Here is a 27,756-nt window from a genome sequence, read left to right as displayed (position 1 = left end):
TGGATTCTCCAGACTTTTTGTTCGAGTGGTAGGACACCCGACGATGTTATGGGGTGGCCTAGAAAATCCGGCACATCGACACCGAAAATGCACTTCTTCGCGTTGATGACAAGGCCGTACTGTTGCAGCCAGTCCAACAAAAGTCGCAGATGTTGCTCGTGTTCTTCCGGAGTGGAGCTGGCCACGAGAATTTCATCAACATAAGCGAAGATAAAGTGAAGGCCTCTGGTGACTTCATTTATAAGGTGTTGGAAAGTCTGCGCTGAGTTTCGGAGGCCGAAGGGCATTCGAACGAGCTCAAAATGTCCGAACGGAGTTCTGATGGTGGTTTTGGGCACATCCGCTGGCTCGCCTAGGGTCTGGTAGGTAGGCCTTCATAAGGTCTACCTTGCTGTAGATGTTGGTGCAAGCTAGGCCAACGGAGAAATTGTGAATGTGCGGCAAGGAGTACCGGTCAGGTACCTTGCACGCATTCAAAGCTCCATAATCTCCGCATGACCTCCAGTCGTTTGCATCTTTCTTGGAGATCATGTGAAGAGGCGACGCCCAACTGCTGGAAAAGGGGCAGATAATACCATGCTCCAGCATGTCTTCGAATTCTCTGCGCGCGATGTTAAGTCGCTCGCCGAAGAGTCGCCGAGGTTTCGCAGAGACTGGAGGGTCGTTTGTAATGTTGTGATCGGTCACGCCGTGCTTGGTGTTGCACGGTCGGGTTATGGCAAGGTATTCTAAGAGAATGGCTTCATATCTTGAAGACGCCGACAAAGGGCGCATCGGAGAAGCTTCAAATGACGACAGAATACCATGAATGGTGAACTATGTCGTAGCATCCATGAGGCTTTTGCCCTGCATGTTAACGGCGAGGCCAAAGTTTGCAAAGAAATCCGCTCCCAGTATGGCCTCGCGAAGATCTGCAACAATGAAGGCCTAGCGGGTAAGTCGTCGCAGTTCAATGTCAATGGTGAAAGATCTCTGGCCTTAGGTGGCGATGGCAGAACTGTTGACTGCTCGTAGGGGTCTGGTGTGCTGTGCCTGCTGACGGTCAAGTAGTGACGCTGGCAGGACGCTAAACTTGGCCCCGTGTCCACCAAAAATCGCTGCCAGAGATCTTATCTATGACGTACAACAAGCGGCTCGGGTGTTGGCCGTAGTCACTTGCCGCTGTTGGTGACGGGCCGTGGGGTTTTCTGACCAGGAACATGGTTTTAGCAGCGCGTGGCGCGTTCTGCTTTTAGCGCTTGTGGGTATGCAGCACAGCGAACTGTCGGGTGACCGCAAGGTGCGTAGCAAGCATGAACGGGTTTGAGCAATACCACCTAGAACACAAGGCCTGCGCGTTTCCTCCTCTAAACGTCATCACTAGTAGATCACCTCAGCGCCCCCTAGGTAGCCCGGATGAGCTCCATCGTACATGGTCTGCTCCATCGCCTGCTCCATTGCCTGCTTCAGTGGTCGTGCTCAGAACGAGCTCACATTGCTGAGACCGGCTACCTTGCTGATGTCAGATGCGCGTTGCGAATGAACTGTGGTAGCTCGTTATCAGCTCGCGCTAAGGAGTCGCGCACGCAGCTGTGGCCGCCAGTAAATTCGGCGTAGTTCCTCCGAAAACCCATGGGAGCGGCGGCGAACGCCGTCTAGAGGACTCGCAGTCTACGTAAGCAGACGCTTTACGAGCCCTGTTTCGGTACCCCAACAGCTGAAACAATTCATTACGGTCTGTCCGCTTGCGAAGCGGGATCCACTGATCGCAACTCGAACGACAATCAAATAACAACGCGCGCATAAACAAAGGTAGAGCAGTATATTTAGGGGTCCCAAACGCAACTCAGAGGATCACAGAAGAAAGGCGTTTAGCCACTCGAACCACGTCGTAAGAGGTTACTGTTGATCCGTTACAGACTGCGTTGTCACAATTTTTTAGCTAAATAGGTGATCATCAAAACGTGCGCAAACAACATGTTCAGATTATCAGAGCAAGCGCACCAGCCCTTGTAGTATAACAAAAACAAGAAAGTAACGAGAAATATAACCGTGCAAAGATCTTCCGAGCTTTGCAGGAAAGATGGGGTGTCCGTCTCAGACGAAAATAAAGAGAAATGGGGAACAAGTAGCAAACAACGGCGAATAAAACAAAAAGTTAGCAGACGATAGAAAGAAACAAATCACCCAGCAAAAACCTCCTTCAACAAGATCTATCATTGCGGCGCTTATGGAAAAAAAAATGGAAAGCAGCAACATAAAAAAGGAGCTTCACTTTGTTTTTTGCAGTTGTTTGTTTCAGCTTAGTTTGAATGCTGCAGCAACTGAATTACTCACGTTTTTTCGGTCTTCGGGAAGCGGAAGAAGGATTTTCTAACACATCGCAAAAACTTCTTTTTGCAGCGATAGGCAGCACATGACATGCATGCCATCTCCAAGTATGCCCTGGTGTATGCCCGAAGGCGGCCGGTTGATCAACAAACGATGACCCATAGCAGACGTTCCGGCGTAGACAAATAAAATTCGAATATAAATGTATAACGAGCTTGCACTTTTTAATATATTTAATAAATACCAAAAAGCACATAAGCAGATTTTGGATTAGAAACTCGATCGAAGGCGAAAGTAGGAGGTTATCGCAGATGACAGCGGAAAAAAACAACAACTAAGTTGCAGACGGCCCTAAAAATGTCCGGGCACAGCGTAGCAGGCGGACTGGCGGTAGTGAGCGCCGAAGGGAAGGAAAGCGAGCAAAAACTAAGCCAAACAAGGCAAAACAATACGCGATGGTTCAGACGTTAAAAGTAATCAAAAGTAAAAAATAAAAACAACACGAAAACATAGAAGCAGGAGGAAGGAAGAACGCGACCGGCGTGGCGTCTCCTCAAAAATAAAAAAAGAACCTAGACTGAAAAATGGAAGCAGTTGCTGACGGTCCAACGGGTGCCGGCGTTTATCATTGAAGTGGTCCCGGCGCTAACAATCTGAGTTTGAGCACCCCATATAACGTGACCAAATCACCTTTATTTGCACTACGATGTTCTCCTCGTTTTTTTTTTTTGTTTTTTTTTTTCTTTCGGACGCGCGAGAAGTCCACTTTTCTTGTAACTTCGCTTTTAATAATTTTAGTGATAGCGCCAGATTAGCATGTGCACAATCCACTTCTTCCAGAGCATACTGACATCGCAATAACGTACGTGGTTTGAAATTGCCTTTTGCTTCTTCAGGTTGTTTGCACATGACGTCAATCCGCCATTTTGTTGTCAGTTTGTTTTTTCAAACAAATTTACTGCTTTGAAGGATTACATTGCAACCAATTGAGATGATACCATTGGTCACCTCGCACGGAAATAGGCAAACCCAATGCCTATGATTGTAAACCTGAGTCTGGGGCAGAAAAGAGAACACAACAGAAGGTAGAAATAGAGGAGGCAACGTCTCAATACCTTCTGACGTGTTCTCTTTTCTGCCCCAGTCTCAGGTTTACAATCAAGTTCAACTTACACCAGCTCGCCTCCACTCGGACTATTTTTTCGTAAACCCAACGCGTTGCGGAGAATTCGTCTGCTAGCGGAGGCTCCGAGCTCGCCAGCGGCGCTGCGATCACTTTTCGCCTGCGCTCCGCGGGGCCCCTACTCTCGTCAAGCTTCGGACTGTTTGCCGCTTGGGGCGGGTCGGGGATCTACTAACGAAACGACATGCGCAGGCCTTGTCTTCTAGGTGGTATTGGTTTGAGACATATCTCGCCTCGTTCGTCGGGTAGGTGTCTCGTGTGACGGCCTCACAGCGACAACAGCGCAGGATAGCTGTCCCATGCGCGCCTCGATGCGCGCCTCGAGTATTTTAATGGCTGTTTCCCAGGCAGGTGGTTCGTGCGGTGTGATTGTCGCGATAGACGGTGAAGCCTACTCAGCGGTGCGGTCCGCAAGCATCGCCAGACGGTCTATCGGCAGGTCGTCTGCAGCTGCCAGAATCATGCGTATTCCTTGAGGAAGTTTCTGGAGAAATAGCTCACGCAGAATAGGGTCCTGGGAGCCGAAGGCTTGGGGACCGAGCAACTGCCGCATCTGGTGAAGAAGTTGAGTTGGGCGGCGGTCTTCAAGCTCCTGGGCTGTGAACAGCTGCTGGATCCTTGTGCGCTCCGAAGCTGTGGTCCGCTCGAGGAGGACGCCCGTCAGGTGGTCGTAGGCGTCGTCAGGTGGAGCCCGGGACAGAATGTCGTCCAGCTCGTCGGCGACGGCCGGAGGGAGGGAGGCGACGACACATTAGAACCGAGACAGCTGGGATGTTATACGGTGGCGGTGAAACTGAGCCGCGACTTGCGTTGTCCAGACTCGCAGATTTTTCGCCCAAATGGGCGGAAGCGGGGGCTGGATGGCCGTGAGGGTCGCGTCGGGGGAACGAAGAGGCGCACCGTCGCTGGTAGTAGCAGTGCCTTGCGCCAGGTTCTGCATGCCGGTTGCGGTTGTGGTACGAGTGAACGAAGGGCCTTCGAATTCCGGGTCACCAGTTTGTAGAAGAGACGTCCGAGCTCCACGGCGTTCTGGCTCGGACTGTTCGTCTTTATTTCTCCCGTATCATGAAGCTCGCGCAGCGAGCTCAGAAAAAGAAGCAAAAGTCTTTCATCTCTCAGAGCTGGCTCCTGCAACAAGCATCTGATAAAAGTCACTTATTCAAGCATATTAAGGCGATCGAAGCCTCACCACATTTCCTACGCATCCCTTTGTGCCACTCTTATTGACAAGATGGCGCGCGTTTTCCACTGCGTCTTTTGCTCCAGCCAAGCGGTCAAAACGGTAAATTCCGAAAGGAGAGATGGGTGAGAGGAGGCGTCAAGTCTCAAGATCTCCAAGGTACGAAAGCTTTAGCTCTGAATTTTCCTAGGACCCTACACGGAAGGCCACCACAGGGAAGAGGTTTGACGCGGCGCCAGAGTTCGGCTAGGAGTTGTGTTCTCCCTGACTGGACACGACTGGTAGCCGAACGCTGACGCAGTAGTCGTGTCCAATCTACCCTACGATGGCCTTCTTTAGTGACGCAGGAAAATTCAGCACTTAGGTTCTCTTATCTACGAGGTGTTGCAAGGCTGTGCCGCCTCCCCTCCTGATCTCAAAGGAAGATAAGTGAACGTGGACATTTCGGCCGACGATCAGACAGCGCGTCAGAAGCGTTACCGAGTAATGAGCCTAGATTTGAGAGAGGGTTCATTTAGAACCGCGGCGATCGTTCGCGACTTGCAACTGCTCATGCGTTCCGTTCTCTCGAGACGAGGAGGAAAGCCAGAGGAAAGGCAGAGACGTTTGCTGACGATCAATGCTTTCGTCACCTCCTCGCATCTTGCATCGTAACTGCGGTCCATGAACAACGAGACCCCGATAAAGCCGATAAAAGCTGTCTGTGGTACAAGCTCTCTATCACCATGGATGGATGGATGGATGGATGGATGAACACGGCTGAGCCCTTTGGATCGGGCGGTAGCTTACGCCACCTAGCCATTTTGTTTTACCATTTAAGCTTAGAATATTTAAATGTGAAATCTATATTCACTCCGCAGTACAAAGAAAGTGAGGCTATGAAACCCCCTTGCCATAAGTGAATAAGAAAATACCTAGTTTTCTCTCGATTTCTGCCACCATTCACTTAATCTTTGCTTGGTAATCTCTACAGTCTTGAAATCCACTCTCCCTTCGCTGTCTCTAAAACCCAATGACTTTATTAAATCTATGTTGTCTTCGGTAGGCATAGGGTGAAGCCCTTTACAGTAGAGTATCAAGTGCTCAGCCGTCTCGTCCTCCTCTCCACAAGCAGTGCACACTGTGTCAATTTCCTGGTACTTCACTCTGTATGTTCTGGTTCGCAGAACACCCGTCCTCGCCTCAAACAGCAATGAGCTTCCCCTAGAATTGTCATAAATGCTTTCTTTGGCAATAACTGTTTTGTTTAATCTATAGCTTTCCAGAGCCGTCTTTGTCTGCATTCCCTCTAGCCACCAATCTCTTTCTGTGGCCTTAACTTTCTTCTTAACTGAGACTTGCTCTTCCGTATCTTCGCTATAGCCCAAAAACTTTCCTCTTAATTTCCTGGTGCGCTGTCTCCACTTTGTGTCTACACTCCTCGTGTATAAATAGCTGAAAACCTTTCGTGCCAATTGCTCCCCATACATTTGCTTCAACCTATCCTCAAATTCTATCTTGCTTACCGCTTCCCTGCTCTCAAATGACGCCCATCCCATGTCTCCTTGTACTCCCTGGTTTGGCGTTTTGCAATGTGCCCCCAAAGCCAGTCTACCTACTCCGCGCTGTTTTATTTCTAGTCTCGCATGCACTTCGGATTTCATGCATAGCACTGCGTTTCCAAAAGTCAAGCCAGGCACCATGACCCTTTTCCAAATCTCTCTCACCACCTCGTACCTGTTGTAATTCCAAAGTGCTCTATTTTTCATTACAGCTGCATTTCTGTTGCCCTTACCTATTATACACTTTCCATGCTCTCTGAGATATTCTGCACCATCACATATCCATACTCCTAGATACTTGTATTTACTAGCCCTCTCAACTGTAACATTCTGTATCTTCAGCCTCTCAACTTCATCCTCGTTAAAAATCATGACTGCTGATCTTTCGCTACTGAATTCTAAACCTAATTCCTTTCCTTCCCTACCACAGATGCTCATTAATTCCTGAAACTCTGTCCTGTTGTTAGCCATTAGTACAATATCACCCGCATACATCAATCCCGGTAAGGATTGCTAAATTTTTTGGCCTAGTTTACTGTACAAAAGGTTGAATCCAAGCCCACTCTTCTCTAGTCTATCCTCCAATCCTCTCGGATACAACATAAACAGCAAAGGCAATAATGGGCACCCCTGCCTAAGGCCTCGTCTTACCTCTATTTCCCCCGTCTCCTTTCCTTCCCATGTTATAATCACCTTATTATCTTTGTAAATGTTCCTTAATAGGGCTGTTAGTCCTTAATCTAGGTTTAAGCTCTCCTGTATGTCCCACAGGTTCCTTTGGTTCACATTGTCATAGGCACCCTTGATATCCAGAAATGCCAGCCAGAGCTGTCTGTTTTGTTTTTGAACTATTTATATACACTGTGTTATAGAAAATAAATTGTCCTCCAACCTTCTTTGTTTCCGAAAACCGTTCTCTAACTCGCCCAGTATGCCCTCGCAATCTACCCATTCCTCCAGTCTGTTCTTTATAATCTGCATTACCAACCTGTAAATAACCGGTGTCACGGTTATAGCACGATAATTCCTAATATCAGACTTATCTCCCTTTCTTTTATATATCATACTGATTCTACTAAGCCTCCATTCATCTGGAATATTTCCTTTTGTTATCATGGTACTCACTACCTCCCTAGTTTTGCCTTAGATTTAGGACCCAAATTCTTCACCAGCTTGATAGGGATACCATCTGTGCCTGTCGACGTGCCACTAGGGACTCCTCGTTCCGCCTTTTCCCATTTTCTTTGTCCAAAATCCGCGATGTCACAAACTGGACTGCAACTTCCTTCGGTTCTCCTATCTTCCACATGTAGCCGTTCCCGAAATTTCTCCTCCATCACTGCTCTTATATACTGTATCGCATCATCTCCCTCTAATTGATCTCCCTGATGCGAGAGTATGAACCTCTGTCTAGCTTGCGTTGTTTCACCGAGTGAGTTCAAGAGCTCCCAAAACTTCTTGGCAGCGTTTCTACCTTTCTTACTTACATTACTCATCCATTCCTCACCGTTTCTCTGAATTTTCGCATTGATCAAACTGGATGCCTCTCGGCGACATGTTATAAAATTGTCCCATTTTCTTTTTACTTCCGTTTCAGACTCCCCACTACGCTTGGAATACCTGTGTTCTCTAGAGGCTTCCTGACGTTTTTTTATCGCTTGCTTCACTTCTTTGTCCCACCAGCTGTTTGGTCTATGTCCTTGCTTCCCCTTTCGTTTACTCTTAACTTTGTCTAGTTCTAGAGCAAAAAGCCTAGTTAGGCTCTCATAGGTCCAATCTGTATACCGTTGCCCTGAAACTGCTGCCTCTATTCTTTCAACAACTATTTCCAACTCTTTGTCGCTGCAGAAAGTTTGCTTTGATCTATGTTGTCTAGTTTCAGCATTTACTTCTCTGGCAAAATTCAGCTTAATACGTTTGTGATCACTACCAAGACTTTTGGAACCTTCTTGATCTATTTTCATTACTTGTAACTTACCATATATTTTGTGTGACATGAGTACGTAATCTATAGTTGAATGCAGATTGCCAGTTTCCCAAGTTATGTGCCCGTCACACTTCTGACTGGTATTACATAAAACTAAGTCATGTTTTTCCACCAGTTCTAGAAATATGCTTCCAGTTGAGTCCGTATACCCATCCAGACCCTCAATATGGGCATTCATGTCTCCCATAATAATTATTTTGGAGCCTTCCCCTAGTTCACTAATGTCTCTTGATATGCAATGAATCATTTTTCTGTTTTCCTCTTTAGCACCTGTCCCTGTCCATAAGTAAACAGCACCGAGGACTGTTGATTCCCCAGCGACTTTTTGTTTCAGCCACAAATGTTCGGCGCACTCCTTTCTGATCCTTTGAAAGTTCATATTCTTCTTAATAAATGCTCCAATTCCACTTCCCTTCCTCGTTCCCTCCTTTCTGTTGCATTCTTCCCACACATAGTCAGGGTTGCAAGGTGGCTGCTCCATGTCTCTGAGATGTGTTTCCACAAACTCATACACCATTAAATCCTCCTTTCTTAGTTGCTCCTCTACCTCTACCCATTTTAACCTATTTCTACCACCCTGCATGTTAATATATCCAATGTCTAATTGTGCTGTTTTTTTATACCTGCTCTTACGTTTTCTTCTCTTTTTTACCCTGGGTGCCTCTCCTGACTTCGTTGGGCTTTCAATTACTTCAGTGCCCCCAGGGCCCTCGGTCCCCCCAAAAAAGCAGTCACCGTGCGGCCCATCCTATCCCCCACCCTGTAACCCGTGGCCTCACTGTAGTGAATGCCATCTGCAAAAGGTCGGGAGCCAGCCTTGTACACTGCTCTGTTTACTTCCATTACGTCATACCGAAGCTGTCGACTCATACCCTTAATTACTCTGTTGGCTTCGACAACCCTCCTCTCCGTTAACCCGGACTGCCCCCGAACTTCTGGAATGGTGCAAGCCATTCCAAGCCCCTCAGATCAGCGCCCCTTGTGGGACTTCGGCGAAGCTGTATTTTTCTCCAGGGCGGACGCCGGTTAACGTCCGCGCCTGGATGAACGCAATAGCAAGCCAGTTCACAGATAGAAAACCCGACGATAAATTCAAGCGAAGTGAACAGCCGTCGTTGAAGGAAATTTGGCTGGCAACCTTTTACCACGACGAGCCAATCGGGAGGCCAAAGAAGACACGCGTGTTTTGGCCAGCACCGAATAGCGCCTCCATAAACGTTTTTAACACGCTCGTACGATGGCTTTCGCCACCAACAGATCGAAATACAGCAACTACATCCAGAGGCGTATCATCAATTTAACACTAACAACTGCAAAAAAAAACAAAAAAACTTTTGTTTGCGTTTTGCACGCGCGGTATAGCAGCTAAATATAGTCTGCGAGTTTCCAATAGCCTTGAGGCTTTAGAGACGTAGTGTATCTACACATAAAACATTCTAATGGCAAGCTACGTAATAGTTTCGAAATAAATTTTGATGTGTAACTTGAAAGGAGTTCCTGTTGTGAAGTGGCTAAAAATATACTAAGCGTTGAGTTTCTTGTAAAGTTCTAATGACTCATTAGGGACACATCTAAATCGAACCAGAAATTCGACATTCAATTTCATAAGAGTAATAGCCAGTGACCATTAATAAACATATAAATAAAAAAGTAAATAAATACAAAAAAGCAGCCGAACCAGTGCTTATAAAAAAAACTTGGCCGCTTAATTAGTTCGACAATATCGAATGCCACCAATACGTTTTCACATTAAGGTGTCATGGTACACTTATTTTGTACTGCTTTTTCTTTACGGTGGGGCTGAGAACAGCCTTTGTTGCAGTGAGTGGGCCAGTGCGGGACTCGCTGGCGCGCTCATTGCATGACTTATGCGGTAAAATGGCTCCTGAGCATTAACCAAGGCTACGCACTCGAGCTGAGGCGCACCCGATTCCTCGCACTTGAAAATGTATTAAAAAATACTTGAGCTACACCTAAGCACTTATGAGTTTCAATGCGAAAGCATGCACGTCGTTCTTCCGCTCCCTTATTTCGTCCGCAGCGTATTTGCGTCGACGGCAGGGCGCGCCCTCTCCTCGACGCTCGTCTGACCTTGGACGTTTTGTGTTACCGGGGCGCTGACGGACACGCAGCGCCATGGGGTGGCGGTCGTAAAACTGACATGCAGCGGCCAATAGGAGCCCCGCCGACGCGCATCAGCCAATGGGAGTGAAGCCGAAATCCATCAGCTTTACTCCGCTGCTTTGGGGTCGGCAAAACTAGGTGCCGTTTGGCTAGGCTTTTCGCGTGGTTTCATAGCTGGGAGCTGGCTTCACTTGAAGAAAGGATTTAAGGCGCCGTTTACTGCGGCTTCAAGGTTGATGACGTCGGCTCGCTCCATGGGTCCCAGTTAATGCTTGCCCATTAAAAAGGATTGGGCGGAATATTTTTTGAGATGTCTCCACTCAAGCAAAAGCGCGTGTGTGCATGAAGGCACTCTATAGGCTGATGGTGTAGCGAGCACCAGCGAGCCCACGCGTCACAAAAAGAAGGCAGGCGTTCAAGAAAGCTTGTCTACTGACCTTGAAATCGTGACGTTAATCAGCCTAGCCTGCCCGCATGCAAGCAACAAAGAACACAAAGAACGTTAAGAGGGACACGCTCTGAAAGAACAAACCGATCAGAGGCGCTGATCTGGACATTTGGCCACAAAGTTGGCGAGGAGTTCAACCGCCGTGATTGGCCGGTGTCGAGGTCAAGTGAGGCGGCAGCCATTGACGGCCGCCGGATTTCTTGCTAGATAATTTGCCAAGTGTTCAGATTAAAGCCCCAGCTCACCACACTATCTTTCTCTTTCCCTCAGCCGAACTTCCGCGATCTGTCAAGAGTGCTGCAAATCTCCACGCGAATCTGTCATTGATTGTTGCAGACTTAGACTTCTTACTTTCACCACTCTCGACCATTTAGATTGTGCTTTCTTCGGAAGGCCTGTAGCTTGCAAGCTTTTTTTCAGTACACCTGGCTTGTAAACATGAACAACAAAACAGTGTGAACAAAAATGCTAGAGACCTAAATATTTACTTTCCTGATTTTTTTTTTGTTTTATTTCTTTTCGGCCTTTTTTGGGCGCATCGACAGACGCTCGTGCATAATGAAACCCTAGAGCACCACCCTCAACGTAGCATCTTCTGAGCGCTTGCAAACGGTGATAGACGATGGTGGAATAGCAGATGAAGCCGGAGGCTGTCGCGCGTCTGCTCGCACGACTAGCAGGCGGCGTCAGACGCCATACTAGACGCACCGGACGTCGCAACGGGGAACACAATGCTTGCGTACGTGGCCGGCCCAGCAGCCACACCAAGCCAGCAGCAATGGCCGGAGCCACCTATCTACGGTCGGGAATTAGAGCGGGCCATAGCCTACACATAAAATTGCGTCTTGATGCATAAACAGAAACAGAAATTTTGTAGTGGAATTTTGTTTTCTTTGAGTGGTATGCGTGTCCTATTCAACAGCTTCAAACACAGTTTTTCTATTTATTGTTCTTTTAAAATATCTTGAACCTAAAGAAATAAAGAGGGCGCTCCTACTTACCTAGGTCTACCCACTCAATGAGTCATTTTCCATAGAATACACTTCTTTACGATCAAAATAGATTTATCTTTATTGCAAAAATCGTCAGAAACGTTTGATGGATGATCAGACTTTTCTCGTGGTTCATCACATTTTGTTAACAGTTTCTAATGAACTACCAGAAATTATTTGATGACGACAGGCGAACAATCAAAACGTCCCTGCTTATGTGCGCTTGAGACTACCCGGCATCTTGTTGGACAATGAGAATGTTAAAATGTTGATGTCCTAAGCGAGGGTATCTTGTAGAGCTCGATTAAACCTTACAGTATTTGTAACGTTTAAACGGTGACAGAGAGGTGGCGCCAGAAGTCTCACTTCATCGCACATGCGTAAATTATATTTGTCCTGTAAACCGACAAGGATATGGCTCGATGTCGAAATTGTGAATCTGCGATGACCTGCCTCAGAAATAATTCTTGGTTACTTATGAGTCATAAGTTCATAGTATTAATGTAAATTATTTATTTTCCTGCCGGTTAAACGCTAATCGATCTCCTTTGTTTCTCCAGCATACTGCATGTTTAAGTTTCAAGTCACAAAAAATGGTCCAGAACACATACTTTGATTTATTTGAAAGCCATTTGGTAGCAGAACGTGTTGTGTGAACCAAAAGTCTTCAAAAGGAAGGCATTTACAAGGCTGGGGATATCATCGCAAATTTGAGTATACGAGTTCAAGAATGTAAATTACGAGTATTTTTTTTTTTTTTTGTAGGATGGACATCACAGGCGTTTCAGGAGGAGTTCTAAATCCGAATGTTGCAGGTTTGTGAATGTACTTCGTATTTGAAATGGCCCATTGTATATAGTATAACTAGTTTTACCAAAAGATTGGTGAGTGTTAACATTTCTATAAGTAACAAGAAGATGGTGTCGTCATAAATAACAAAGAAAACATCTTTTTACCCTTCAAGAGTCAAATTTGGGGGTTTTATGTGGCGAACCAGCAAAGGGCATCTGGCAAACCCAGCGGAATACTGAGGAATAATTTCAACCAGGAGCGTCCTCGACATGTGTCAAAGTTGAAAGCTGGGTAATTTGGTGTAGGCTAAACATAATGCAGCAAAACAACGCAGTACGACAAACATTAGAAGGAAGGAACAAACAGCGCCTGTCCCGTCCTGTTTGTTCCTTCCTTCTAGCCTTTGTCGTTCTGCGCTGTTTTACTTGAATTATGTTTTGCATGTGTCCCTGAACAGTTGAAGATTATCAAATGGAAACATGCTGTTAAATATTGCAGCTCCCTTAAGCGAAATGGAATTTGTATGTCACCTAACACAATTCAGTAAAAACTTATTTTAAGTGGCAACATACTCTTAATCCAGCTTCAGTTATTGAGCCGCAAAATATTAGTCTTGCAAAGATATTCTGGACAAACCCATTTAAGATAGATGGATTTGGAGGCACAACTACTTCCTTTGACTATCAACGCTTTCTTAATTTACTTTATTCAGCAGCAATCAACTAAAAGAGATTGCTGCATGATTTGTATTTATTGATAAAGTAGTTCATTGTAGTAGTTTTTGTATAATAGTGTAAATGGTACAATTCATTCACCAGCATGACTGAGTCGGGTTTACTTCCGTGTTCCTTGTAGGTGTAGTAAACTCTATTCCTTGTTGCATCCTTCTAATTCATATCACCCAGCAACCACGACACGTTTTCAATTGACGTATAATCATTTAAAACAGATTTTTTGAATGTTAGTTTTAATTTTATTGATGAGAAGCGTAAATTAGAAAGCATGCTACTACCATTCTTTGGTCCCAATTTGTTCTCCTTTCCTGTCCAAACAATTTTACTATCATCTGACATTGATAAGTGCACCACTAAGGAGGCGCCAAGCTGTATGTGAGTCACTCAAACAATATAAATAAATATTAAACTTCTTTCCATCTTAATGGCATTTCATTTTGTATTTCATGAAATCACACAAGATCTTCTATTTTCCTCCAGAACACTTTCGTGCCACGCCTCCGCTGGCATTCTTTTTGCTAGTTTATAGGCATTAAAGTTACTTAGATATCTTTGCTTCCCTTTGAATATAAAAAAATAAGCTAGTTGGAGTCATGCTGACACGTTTTTCATCTGTTCTGATTTATTTGTGTGTTTACATTTATTCGTCCATATTTTATACGAAGTTATCTATCACCTCTGTTCACAATAGTGAATCCAGTGAATCCACAATAATGATCAACGAACTAATTGCGTTCTAAGTAAACAAAATAATAAACAATACACTATACCTTCAAACTGTCAGTGTGTTTTTGTTGCAAGATTTTGTGTTCTACCAAAAAAGCACTGAAGGGCAATTCATTTGTTCCTTTTCTAGGAAGAGCCTACGTAGGTGCCGTTTGTGCAGTGACCTATAAAGTTGCTGTGGTCGAAGACATGGCTACCACCTACTCTGGAGTTTCGGTGCTCTCACATGAGCTTGGGCATGCGTAAGTTTTCCACAAACTACTCACATATCAATTTATTCAGTCACAAGATGTTAAAATAATCCCGCACTCAGAAATCTTGTGACATCCTCTAATATCTAAACAAAAAATATGCACATATATTGTGGGAAAGTTGCCTTGCTGCGTGCCCAACGCAGAGGAACAACACGGAGACAGGATTAAGGAAAACTTGAAACTACATTTATTAGTAAAGTGCAAACATGAAGTTAGTATTAACAAAGGTCATCGGTCGACACCGCCGCAGCGTCTACCTTCCACCGCAAGCCCGGCTGCTTTTATCAGTTCTTCCACTGGGGGTAACGCCCCCCGATCTCTCTAGGTACAGTGGCGCCCCCTACAGTTTCCACGGTATATAACTAACGACTTCTAAAGTAAAAAAGTAATATTAAAGCAAAATAAATGTGTTTTTCGTATACCATTATTGCTAGGGAGAGAACGAGGACAAGATTCATGCGGGATAACATGAAGAAAAACTAAGTAAAATCATTTTGTGTCTATGGTAATGTCACCAATATACTGAAACTAAAACTTCGAACCCGTTTTGAGTTATAGGTGAATAATGTAATTTAGGTCTAAGCAAAATTAATAATTAGGTTATTATAGTTTCACACAGGTTTTTCCTAAAAATGAAATCAGAAGTGGTTGCATAAGTTTAGTATAGAAATTTTCTGTTCCTTCCTAGAACAGCACAGGGACAATGCAGGTTAGAGCCTGATGCGTCTTTGCCAGGCGCTTTTCTATGTACACACTTTTCTGTCGCTCGTTAAAGAAAAGAATGTATGTTTTGCCTGCTCATACCATTAGGATATAGTATCTAGGTAGGATTCAGGAGATTTATAAAACGGCAACAATGCCAATATCGGATGCGCTTTATACGGGTGGCGTATGCATATTAATAATTGCATTACTTCGGTGTTTCTTGTGAAATTAAGAATGAACATTCGGACTAACCCACATACGTGCTTGTTATATTCTGCGCGCGAATTTGTTTCAAAGCATGCACCCCCCGCCCCCACAAGTAAAAAAATATAATGTTTGTATTAATTTGCCGCAAAGGTAATTTAGTCGTTGCAACGATCAATTTACGACCAAATGTAGGACAAGCGTTCTAAACGAAATTCCATAATTTCAAAAAATAACAGTTTTCTTTTTCAATGTATATTTTTTTTAATTTTTGATGCTCGGTAGCCCACGCCAATCAGCTTTATTTATTTGTGTGCTTCGTCCGCCGCAATAGTGCCAATGACATATTAATAGAATTATTTGTAACTGTCTTATATGATTACCATTTATTCTTAAACTTTGGCATCTGGTTTGAACCGCTAGAGCTACACTTTTGACGAGTCTCCACGTTCGTCGTTGAATGTTTTTTTTTAATAGTCATAATATCCCTTTTATATTTGTTAGGTCGGTAAATTAAAGTTTCTTACATATAATGAAACCTTGATTTGGACGTGGTGGACACGGTGGTAGCCACATTATCAGGAGTACTATAAGCAATCATGTAGAAAATCGTTTATTTTTTCATTTGTTTTCCGGTTAACATTTGCGTAGGGGGGGGGGGGGGGGGGGGCAGAGATGAACGCATGATGCTTTAGAGAGTTTCTGACCTCCCTACAGTTCAGCAATGAAAACAAGGGACATTAGATAACATCATATGCGAAAAATGGAACGAAGCAATGCAAATCAATATAAAGCATCGATAACAATAATACTAGAGAGCGTCTCCCATAAAACGGGTAAAAAGAAAAAAACGCGCAATCCACAAAAAAACATTAAAACGCCTCTTTCGCCTCTGATGCATAGTGCAACAGAAGGTGCTTCATCATCATTCTGACATGAAGCATGCAATCCTTTGTGGGAACCACGGGTTCCCCGCATCCCTATCTAGGCCTAGCTCAGGCAGGCCGTGGGACATCGCCACGTGGGGGCGCGTCCCGGATGCGAGGGCGAAGCCGTATTCCCTGGTGGGCGGCTTTCCCTCGTCCTTCTCGGGTGATTTGCCTAAGGCACACCCCTCGGGATCATGACTTGGACGCGTCCGCCCCTCCGGGGAGCCACCTACATCCGACCCACCCCGGGCGCGTTCATTCCCGCAGGCTATATAAGACGGCCCTAATCCAACGGGCGGGACTCTCGCTGGGGGAGGCTCTGCTCGACGGAGCCTTCATATCCTTATCTGATCCTCCCCCTCCGTGATACTGTCAATAGCGGCAGCGCGGACTCCGACTGGTGATCCTGTCAAAAGAGACAGCGCCATCATCTCCAACATTGTCGGCCCTCGGGCAAGCGTGTGGCATCAAAGTCAAATAAACACGTCTTTATCCGGACCCAAGGAACCTTCTGTGTTTCTAAGTGGTACCCCCATAAAAGGGGAAAACCACACCTTAAACATTTCAGAAGAAAAAGGATCGAGTTAAATGGTTCACACAAAATGGAAATTGCATAAGTACTACTTCTCCACGCATTCCTAATTACATAAAAAAAAAAGTTGCATTATACATCAAAATTAAACATCACCTGTCACGAGCACCACTCTCCAATGATTTCTAAGCCATAAAACGACTGATCAAGGTTTCTGTTAATATCTGCTATGTTTACAATTTTTTGTACATAAAAAGTTAAGACTATAATTTGTTTTTATAGATGCCATTTTTTCGTTTTCGCCATCTATACGGGTACAGATTAGGTCTGCATATTGGGCGGGGTGATCTGTTTTTACGTATCCATTGCAAGAGTTTGAAATAATAAACCTGACCTGCTTTTAGCAAATTGTGTTTAATAAAAATAACTGCATTCTTGGGCTCCTTCCGTCCCCTCTAATTCTCACCAGTACGAAGGATAGTATTGCAAGATAATTAGTTTATTAATGTTTGTAGGTGTAGTTGGTCCCCAAACCATGATACCATAACTGATTTTGGAGCAAAATAGAGAATAGTTTAATGTCTTTTTAAGCAAGGTGGGTTGTAGATCTTGTATTTTATAAATACCACCAGTCTATGGGGATAACTCAGCTTTGAGTTTATTTACATTGGTATTCCAAGAGAGGTTTCTCTAAACGAATAACCCAAACATTTTTGTTCTGTCACTTGTTCCGGTAGCGTGCCTTCAAATGTTATCTTGATAGTGCCGTCATCTCGCTTATTTATTGAGTTCAATATTACGTACTTAGTTCTACGCGTATTTACACCTCACCGATTCATTTCTAATAATTTAAAAACTTTTATAACATATTTGGTTAGCTAATTTTTCCAAATTGTTTTTCTTCCCGGAGAAAAAAAAAAGCATTTGTGTCGTCCGAGTAAATTATCTACTAAAGGCAGCCTGGCATTTCCGTTATATCATTTACGTAACAAGGAATAGAATCGGCGCTAAAATGGGACCTTAGAGGACGCCGCGCTTAATTTACAGTTTGTCAGACGACATATGAACCATGTTTATATATTGGTACCGATTTGTGGTGTATGTTTTAATTAGTGTCAATGCTACACCCGTACATCATATTTCTTAAGTGTTTCAAGTAAAATATCACGTGGTGCAGTTTTGAGGACCCTTTTAGCTCCAGAAACACACTAAGCGTGACCAATTTGCTTTCAATAGTCTCAATTACTCTATCTTTTATTTCGATAGGCGCTAATTTTGCAGACTTGTTTTTCTGTAATCCACAGTTGACCAAATATATGTCTGAAATTACAAAAAAAAAAACGTTTTATAACCTATCATTGACGACGTGCTCTAAGATCTTATAAATATTGGAAGAACTGATACTGTCCTAATATTAATAGTTATGGTTCCTACTCAGTCCTTGTACATAGGAGTTACTTTTGCTATTATTAGTTTGTCGGGGCAAATAGCCAGACTCCAGAATCATATTTATTATATTGTATAATATGGGACTTATTGTGCAGCTGGTATCTTTAAACTGTAAAGCTTTTATTGCATATTTGCCAGCATTTGTGTTGTTTTTAAGGCCAATACTTCTTTTATCAGTTCCAAGATAAGTCGTTGGAGTGAAATGGTAGACTGTGATTGACTCCTTGATTTATGATTGACACCTACAATTGCGCTTGTTTTGTATTCAAGCTAATGCTAATAAAATGTCGATTCATTTCATCGACTAATTCTTTCCGTGACGCATTTATATTATCGATGATTAGTTCCTTTACAATACTGCACATTTGCTTTACGCTCATTAAATCGTTTACTGTGTCTCACACTTTTTATTTCATTGTTAATACGCATAAATGTATATTTATAGTACTTTCACTTTGCTGGTTTGAGTCAGAATTCAACCTGTTTATACTTTTTTTTTCGACCATGTTTTAGGGTATGGAACTTCCGGCTTTGTTTTTTGTTCTTTTAGAAAGATCACCAGTCACCAGCGGTTTTCTAATCTTTGTTGGCTTTGCTTTACTTTCACACAAAGAAAAGGCTGACTCATGGCAGCGTTTAAATTTATTCTGGAAGCTCCTATAGGCATGCATCTTATCATTAGCTTTATAAATCACTGTTTTCTTGCTCTATCATGCAGTCAAAAGTCATTAAAGATTATCCGTTTACTTTGCAATGCAAGAACCTTTCATTCTTCTGTTTTTCGTGTATAGTTAAAAATCATCCAAAACAGAAAATTGGAAAATTGCCATTTTTGTCATTCAGGATAGCACCAGCTGTGATAAGATTAATATTTATGTTTGTAAGGCCATTGTCACGAAAAGTTGAAGTATCTCATGTCACCCTGCTAGGCATATTCATTACATTACGACATGCACACTGGTAAAGGACGTCTCGGAATTCTCTCGAGGGGAGGTCGTCTGAAAGTGCATCGATATTTATATCACCGAAAATTATAAATGAAGATGTTGATCCAAGAGCGCTAAATACGTTTTCAATAAATAAGACAAACTCAAACGCATAGCTTAAAGGTGGCCTGTATACTGCAGCAACTACACCGTTTCATATATTTACAGAACCGTTTTCTATATTTTCCTTCATTGTGTTTAGTTCACCTAAAATGTGAGACTGTAGGTTATCTTTAAAGTAAATACATACACCGCCCCCCTTTCTTTATTTCTACATAGGCTTTTTGAGCTATACCCTTGCAGATAAGGCGGTATATCTCTTTTTGTTAGTTAAGTTTCTGTTAGTACAAGAGCACTAAATTCTAAATCTAAAGAGTGTGGCAGTATTTGCAGACTGCCAACTTTGCTTAAAAGCTTATGGTTTAATGTAATGCACCAAACTGATTTTAACTTGATTAATTTTATTAATGGTTGACTCGCAATCGTAACAACAGCGTGTCTAAATATATCCGGCCATTATCATCTCGGGTGCCATGCGGAGAGTATTCACTGTTAAAAGATTTCTACGTTTTTACATCCGTTAGGCAAGCATTCTGATGACTGTCGCCTTGTTCTTCCGCGCGAAGACACTACCACCAGAGGTCTAGGCCTATTTCTATACTACGTTCCTTTTAAGCGATCGCAGCAAGCAGTAGTTTTTGTTTCAACCACTTAGATGTTCCTTAGCGCGCACGGGGCTGTTGTGTCCCCCGTAATCAAGGTCCTTTACCGTGAATTTTTCTTTCTGGTTTTTGTGTCTGATTTTATCTCTTCTTGAGTGTTGTTCTAATCGGACAATCATGTTTTTGTCCGATGTCCTAAAAGTAGGTACGCGATGACAGACGTCAACATCAGGGTCTAATATCGGCTTCTTTACACGATTTCCTATTGTGTTGATAATATCGTACGAGACACCCTCTTTGGGCATACCTTTTATTTTGAGGTTACTACACCGCCTGTGCTGGTCGCGTTCTTAGAAATTTTCGCTCAGCCTCCGCATTTCAGACGTTAATTTTTTTATTTAGTTTGGACAGTGCATTCATTTCTTGTACTTTTTTTTAAATTTCATTTAGTGCCACGGCAGCATTTTAAACTATCTTTTATATCTCGTATCTCAACCGAAATCTCGCGTCTTAAATCATCAATGGCCTTCCCAATTTCCTTGTTAGTTTCCTTACACATGTTTTAGGATCGGGAAACTAAGAGTAATACCCGAAGACACAGCATTTCGACGCCTTCAAAAAGAGTACTCTCAAAATAATTGTATTCGGCAGCAGTGCGCAGACGATATTTGCGTATTTGTTTTTTTATTTCGCCGACGGTGTCGCCCAGGTTGGTTGCTTCGGGAACGCGACAGAACAGCACACGACAAAACAGCACGCGACGAAACAGCACGGTCAAAACAGCACGCGTCAAAACAGCACAGCGTCAAAACAGCACGGCGACAGAACAGCACGCGTCAAAATAGCACGTGACAAAACAGCACGGCGCCAGAACGGCACAGCGACAGAACTGCACTTGCCAAAACAGCACGGCGTCAAAACAGCACGACGTCAAAACAGCACGCATGTAAAAAGGCTGTCATAGGTAGCGTTATATGAAAACAAAACAGAATGCAAAGAAAAAGGGTTGGACATTGCATGGCATTATTTAGCAGCTAGTGGAGAAACAATAAAAAAAAAGTACGCTGGCTTTGACGGGATCGCACTCAAGTCAGTGTCCCGAGTGCTGCTGCTGTGTGATTGCTAAAAACAAAAAAAAGGTAGCAGTAGTTACTACTACTTAACTACGCTAATCCCTGAAGAGTTAGAGGGGATACCTTCGCGTCGATGTTGGCTGCGTTGTCTGGTCTTTTTTGAAGTATCAGGGAAAGAGGAAAAGTTACTGGGAAAAAGATATCCATAAGTTCAAGTTATGAACTGCCATTGTTTGTGGCGGTCCGGTGAGGTTCCGTAGCACTCCTCGTTTCGTAATTACCACCTAAGCGTAAAACGTCCCCCCCCCCCCCCCCCCCCAGAAAAAAAAAGCGGGAGATTCGCCGATTACAGATTCATTGATAGAAACGGTAAGATAAGGTGACTTTAATGTGGAGCGTACTCAAGGTGTACCATGGGCACCGATTCTGCGGGCTACATTCGCCGTGAATAAAATCTCCTCGAAACACGTGGCTGGAGCTTGTAGGCGAGAAGTTGTACGTTTTCATTTAAATTCACAGATTATTGCCGACGAAGGGCCTTGATCGAGTGGAAGCCGGTGAAGCAGTAAAATGCCGCAGCCTCAATGCTGTGGCCTTACACTGCAGCATGGGCTGAACACACCGTTGCCGCGCTCGCTTTCTGTTTTTCCTTTTAACAACTAACGACAGCACATTGCCGTGCGATTGAATTATTTATTGTAGGCGATATCACCAGCAAACTTGCGCGTCAAAACGAGCAAAACTGCTCGAAAAAATTGCGGTGGCTTAGCTCGGCTATGCCAGGATATACGTAGTGTGACCTTATGCGCACAAAATGAGAGGCGCTATCAACCGGCTTCGGTGCAGCGTCAGACTTGGCTACTGCGCAACGGAGGCGCACAGCTGGGCACGCGGTGGCGCCAGTGCGTCTGCCGCGGCTATGACGTCACTCCTCTGGAATGCGCAAACCGGCGAGGCGGGCGCGGCGGCTCCGGCGCGCCAGCTGTGCACCGTGTGACGTCCCTGCTCCTCACGCATGCGCAGCACGGAGCACGACTCATTATGCGAGCCACGCGAAACTGCTCAACCTCGGCCAGTGCAGCTCACGCTACAAACCAGCCAGAATAGGCACCAGCGGGGGCTTCGGTACTGCGCAGGGAACCCTCATCCGCGCATCGAGTATTCTCCCCTTTCCGAACTTGCTTCCAAAAGAACAGATTCGAAAAATTGGCCGTCGACGAGTTGGCTTTCGACGAATTGGCCTAGAACCTCAATTCCTTTACAGTGCCTTATTTGAGACATGCATTTTTTAACTTCAAACGCTATGTTTAGGGTTCAGAGTTTTCGGGTTAAACCGAATATAACCGGTAAAAGTACGCCGAATTCATTTGTCCAAATTCGGTCTTAACTGAAAACGTTCAGTATTTTCGAGAGCGTTTGGAGTGGTGTGTGTGTGTGTGGGGGGGGGGGGGAGGGAGGAGGCGGGAGAATGTGACTCATACATAGGGTTTGGTGTTACCCGCCGGTAAAAGTTTCGTCTATTCGGATTTATCCGATAAACTCTGAATTCCGATGTGCCAATCCCCCCCTCCACACACACACTCACACACATATATATTTTACAATTAATGGTTTAATCAGCGCATAGAGTAAATGGTCCTGGGAAAATGCCACCACACATATCTTTCCAATTTCGGTCAGAACAACAGGTCACTGTACTATCGGGTCAAGACAAAAGTCACTGTTTATGTTTCCGGTTTGGGTCATACTATTTGTGCCTGAGAGGAAGGAGAGGTTGTGTTTCTATAACCGTTAAAGCTATAGACCATAGAAATTACATAAAGTGGGGAAGAGAACAGTTTAAACTTCTCTATTTCATCCTTTTCCACTCTGCCTCTCGCGGCCGCGAGTTAGGTTGATGGAATAGCATGGAATGAATACAGGCTTCCCAGCAACTACCTCCAGTAGGATATTGATTTTAAGATATCGACCTTTATCGAAATAACACTTGTGTGCCACTTTTGTTCTAGGACAAATTAGTATTGCCAGTAGTAATGGCACCAACGCCAAATCCATGTGAAGAAAATATTAATTGATACAATCGCGTTTTTTTTTTCTTTTTTGTCCAGCATGCGTTTACATTTGGATATTATTTGTTCATTTTTAATAAGAAACACTGCGCAATTGAGCTCCGAATTTCAGAGAATTCGGAATCAAACAAAAAGAAACTACGATAAACTACGAATTTTTGGCAAAAAATAAGCTCAGAAAAACACCCTCCGAACTTGACGAAAACTAAACTCCCAAAAACACGGAACCCTACTCGTTACTGTCCTTATTACCACTTCCTTTCGAAGTTTCCAGCTTGTCTGCGAGATCGGTTCAACTTTCACCCGGGGGCGCAGGGGTCTTCAGGAAGAAATCTGGTTTTTCACCTGATAGGTATTTGTACCGAAGTTTTTGTTAAAAGAAGAGAGTTTAATCGTGAAATCAAACAACGGAAATCAAGAGCGTCCGTAAATGCCGCGCATTTTTTAACATCCCTAGCTTCCGTCTACTAGAGGAAGGCATAAATACGAGTGTTTTAATGTCATTCTCGCCGTCGGCGCGAATTTATCACCTCTCGCAGTCGTGAAAATGGGGGAAAGCGCACTGAGTACAATGCTTGCTAATTTCTCCATCTTGATATTTTCCTCTCCGACCGAAGATGTACTGAAGCTCATGCTCGTCCTGCGTACAAATACGATCACAAGACAATAATGTCAGTTCACGATAAGGCCCCAGTGCGTGTTACAGAACTGGTCGCGTCGGCTGCTAAAGACGGCAACAAATAAGAAGACCAGCACCTGGTACTCAACATACATTTTACACAAACGCTTTTAATTATTGCATTTTCGTTAGGATACTGGTTTTTGTCAATAAACCTAATATAACTGAGAAGTTTGAGTCTACAAATATTCACCGCAATAAACCGAAAACTTTTCTTTGGAATAAAAACCAAAAACAAAAGTGCGCGGAATTTCCAGTAATAAAAGCCGAAAACGCCGAACCCTAGCTATATTGTCAATGTCATGTTTTGACGCTGTGCTATTTTGTCGCTGTGCTGTTTTGACGCTGTGCTGTTTTGACGCGTGCTGTTTTGACCGTGCTGTTTTGTCGCGTGCTGTTATGTCGTGTGCTGTTCTGTCATGGTGCCGGTTGCTTCACGACGTGGTCTCAAATTCGGTTGAATACGAGGTAATGTTTTGTAGCAGTTGGTCTGACTGCGGCCTCGGAACTGCGGAAACGGATAACTAGGAAGATTTTCAATGTGCACCACTGCCGAACTCAAGCTCGGCCCGGTGTGCTGGCTGCTTTTTGTGGGGAATTTCACCGATTGTGTCATCCAGGTCGTAGTTGGTTGCGTCACAAGGTGGTCTCAAGGTCCGATGAAGACTAAGTGATGTTTGGTAGCATTAGTTCCTTTCGTGGCCAGGGAACTGTGAACGCGAAGGATTACAGAGATCTTCGATGCGCATTATAAGTGTGGTAGCTGCGACTGCGCTCTTTCTCATTTCATTTATTTTCCTTATTGTTTTCTTAAATCAAAGAAATTGAGCTTTATATATAGCGACAAAACGTCAAAGTGCATGGTAACTATCACTAAGAAAAATAAACAAGAACTGTTTGTATGTATTTTACTTTTAAAACATGGCAATTGAAGCATTTCAAGGATTGATGGGTCCTGGAAGGTTACAATATTATCCGAGAGTGAATTACACTCGGAAAGTGATAACTGTCGTGGACATAATTTAAAGATGTTACTTCTAAGATCAGTGAGGTTTGCATAAGTTGTCTTTGGACCGAATAAATATGACTGGCAGCTCGACCACATATATTATTTTCGGTGGATGAACGATATAATAGGTGATGTACAGCGCACAAGAGATTACTTTAGAGTGACCTGCACAAAGATAAATATTTATTTGTTGTGTAGGCTGTTTCTACAGTTCTGTAGAATGAAACGAGTGACTCCTTGTTAGATGGCGTCTAACTTATCTATAAATTAGGACTGTTGAGGATTCCCTTCCTGGGTTAAATGAGAGCGGAATATGCAATCAATTATTTTTCTAGAGCGGCCACAAAAGAATGGTGTCTTTAAAACTGCCAGAGTTGTGTTGGATTTAACCCAGACAAATTTAATGTTTTGTTTCCATGAAAGATTCGGAGTGAAGTTAACGACAATATACTTGTATCTGGAGACGTTGTTGATGGCAGGATTCAAGAGAGGGTTGTTGAACTGAGTAAAATAACGCTTCTCGGTACATTGTAATATTAAATTTTTAAAACGTTAATTTCCATCTCCCCCTCGTTACTCAAGCTTCGACGAGTTTCGGGTCATCGTCTTACCCAGCGTTGGCCAAGCAGCGGCTCTTCGCATGTTAAAGTGCGGCTCGCGGCTTTCTCTCCTACCCCCCCCCCCCCCCCCCCCCGCCTCTCTACCGGTCACACGAGCACTTCCCCAAAAAGAGAAATGGGTCGCATTTTAACCCTTTACCGCCAAATTTAGTTTTCAGTCGACAAAAAAAAATTTTGTGGGAATGTGCTGCTTAAGGTGCTCTCAAAAAGATAGAAGCATTGTGAATTGTGACGGGTACCCTATTTGGCTAAAACAGGTGTGTCGCGAATTTGCGACAACAGGCCACGAAGTAAATAATTTTACCAACGCCATCTGAATAAAATTAATTTTTTTTATAAATTATAAATGCGTAGTAAAAACGTCTCGAAAGGAGTGAAACACCGTTTTGCTTATTGTGATCCCACAACGAACAAACACAGCACAGAAAGCTTCTGGCTTCTACTTTATGGCTGATGAAAATCAAAGAACCAGTTGGTTTTATTGTTGAGGCAAAAATGTGCGTTGCATTTGCTGCACGTTAAGTTGGTATGCCCCCTGCAACCAGGTTTCTTGCGCCGCTGCCTCGTGTCTTTGACAACCGGCCAATTTTCTTTGCTGTCCGTGCGGACGTCCTCGTCGGGGATGTGGCTCGTGCGGCCTCGTCGCTTCTTCATTTCGAGTTGAACTTGAAGAGAGCCGGAGGGTCGCCCCCGTTTGTTTGAGGAGAGGTCCTTTTTTTGCTTGCAGAGGGCTTCCGCAATTCCAAGCCGGAATTTCAGCAGGTCTCTATGCTTATTCTTTGGTACACCCAGTAGCTGACAGTCTCGTCGGTGGAGGAGCCAGCTCATAACGATCACCATGTCCAAAAAGTGGGAAAAAATAGTCCGGGGTAAACTTTTTTCACCTCAACTGGCTCCAATAGTATGCTATCAATGCATCAAGAAGATCAACACCTCCCATGCACTTGTTGTACGTTACAACTGCGCTAGGACACTGAACCTGGACAGACTTCTTTTCACGCCTATCCCACCTCATGACAGTGGAGACGGGTTGTGAACCGGCAAGGGTACTTGCTGTGGTCTCCGATCGGTTGTCGTACCACTTGACAAGGATCACTTTCTGGTTATCCACCACTGCCTAGTACTCTTCTGCACTTCCTCGTCCTCTCTGGCGGAGTTTTGTGTCCGATAATTTATTACAATTCTGCAGTCGATTCGCACGTACAGGACCGAGGGCATTAATGCCTCTTTGTGTCAAAGCCACGAGAAGATTCAGAGACGTGAACCAATTGTCAAAGTACAAAAGTGGCCCAGCTGAGGCTGCACACACTAAGCCAGCTTTATGACGATGTTACCACTGGCCCTGATGTCAGGAAACCCCGGCACTTGATCAATGTGGCTTGTGTACACGTCAAAATAGTGTACAACACCCCTAGAGTCACAGAGTATGGATATCTTGTAACCCCACTTGTGAGGCTTCTTGGGAAGGTATTGCTTGATGTTAGAGTGCCCTTGAATGGAACCATCTGTTCGTCCACACAGATGCATTGTTCCTGAAGAATCTCCTCGAATTTCGGCAGCAGCATCTCGAGAAGCGGGCGAATCTTGAACAGTCTATCCTTCGGGGAGCTGTCGGCTGGTGGCATGCTGAGGTTAACGTTGAAGTGCAGCGAGGATTTGATCTCCTCCCGCCTGTCGCGCGTCATAATATCGACCACAACTGGTAGTCTGCATTCAGCTGACCAGTACAAACAAGATCGCGGTAGCTGGAAGATCGACATGTAGACTGTGCAGCCAAAAACCTGCTCAAGGTCCACACAGGACAAGGCGAAAGGCTTATTCGGGTTTTGCTAATTGAACGCGTGGTCGTCAAAGAATCCCTGGAAGTACTCAATTGGGGACCTGACGGCCTCGCTCTCATGCGCAGGTCCTTTCCACTGAGGGACGTCATTACTCAGAGGTGCAGATGTTTTTGACCAGTGCACTGGCCGATTCACTCTTTTCGAGGGAGCTGGCACGGGTACTTCTTCTTCAATTTCTTCGCTTGTGTCATTATCGGGGGGCGCGTTGAACTGTTGGGGAGGGTTATATTCCGCATCCTCATTCTGCTACTGCTATCTTACGTATACAGTTGGACTGCTTTTGACTCGGATAGATTGTAAGTAGTTCGAGTTTCGTTTATTGCTCTGCACAAACGTTTGCCCCTCCCCCGGCGGCTCTTGGAAGTTTCGTGGTTTTGTTTGCGGCTGTTAGGCCGGGTCAGCCTGGCCACCTGACAGTGTCCTCCAAGCATTCAATTTTATATACAAGACACAATCATCGGCATATAACTTATAGTCGACTGAATAGAAGGGGCGACTCATTCATGTGAATAAAAGAGCAGGGAATTTAGCACGGTTACCTGGGGCAATTCTGATTTTACTACTTCATGTCATGGATCGTTGTGCTCGTAATAATGCCCTTAGTGCATTTAACAAGAAAGGTCAAAATAAAATTTTTTATGTATGTATGTTATGTACTTTATCAAAATATTTTATTTTTAACCAATGAAACTGTTGGAGTATCTCTCTGCGAATGTACGTTTTATGA

General features: G+C 44.1%; 1 pseudogene; it reads left to right on the top strand.

Annotated features, from left to right (window-relative positions):
- Positions 1–27,756, top strand: part of LOC115315236 — a 117,197-nt pseudogene that overhangs the window by 68,153 nt on the left and 21,288 nt on the right.

This window comes from Ixodes scapularis, unplaced genomic scaffold, assembly GCF_016920785.2.
Source record: "Ixodes scapularis isolate PalLabHiFi unplaced genomic scaffold, ASM1692078v2 PGA_scaffold4__175_contigs__length_147842914, whole genome shotgun sequence".
NCBI classification, from domain to species: Eukaryota; Metazoa; Arthropoda; class Arachnida; order Ixodida; family Ixodidae; genus Ixodes; species Ixodes scapularis.
This window is presented reverse-complemented; position numbering and strand designations above follow the sequence as displayed.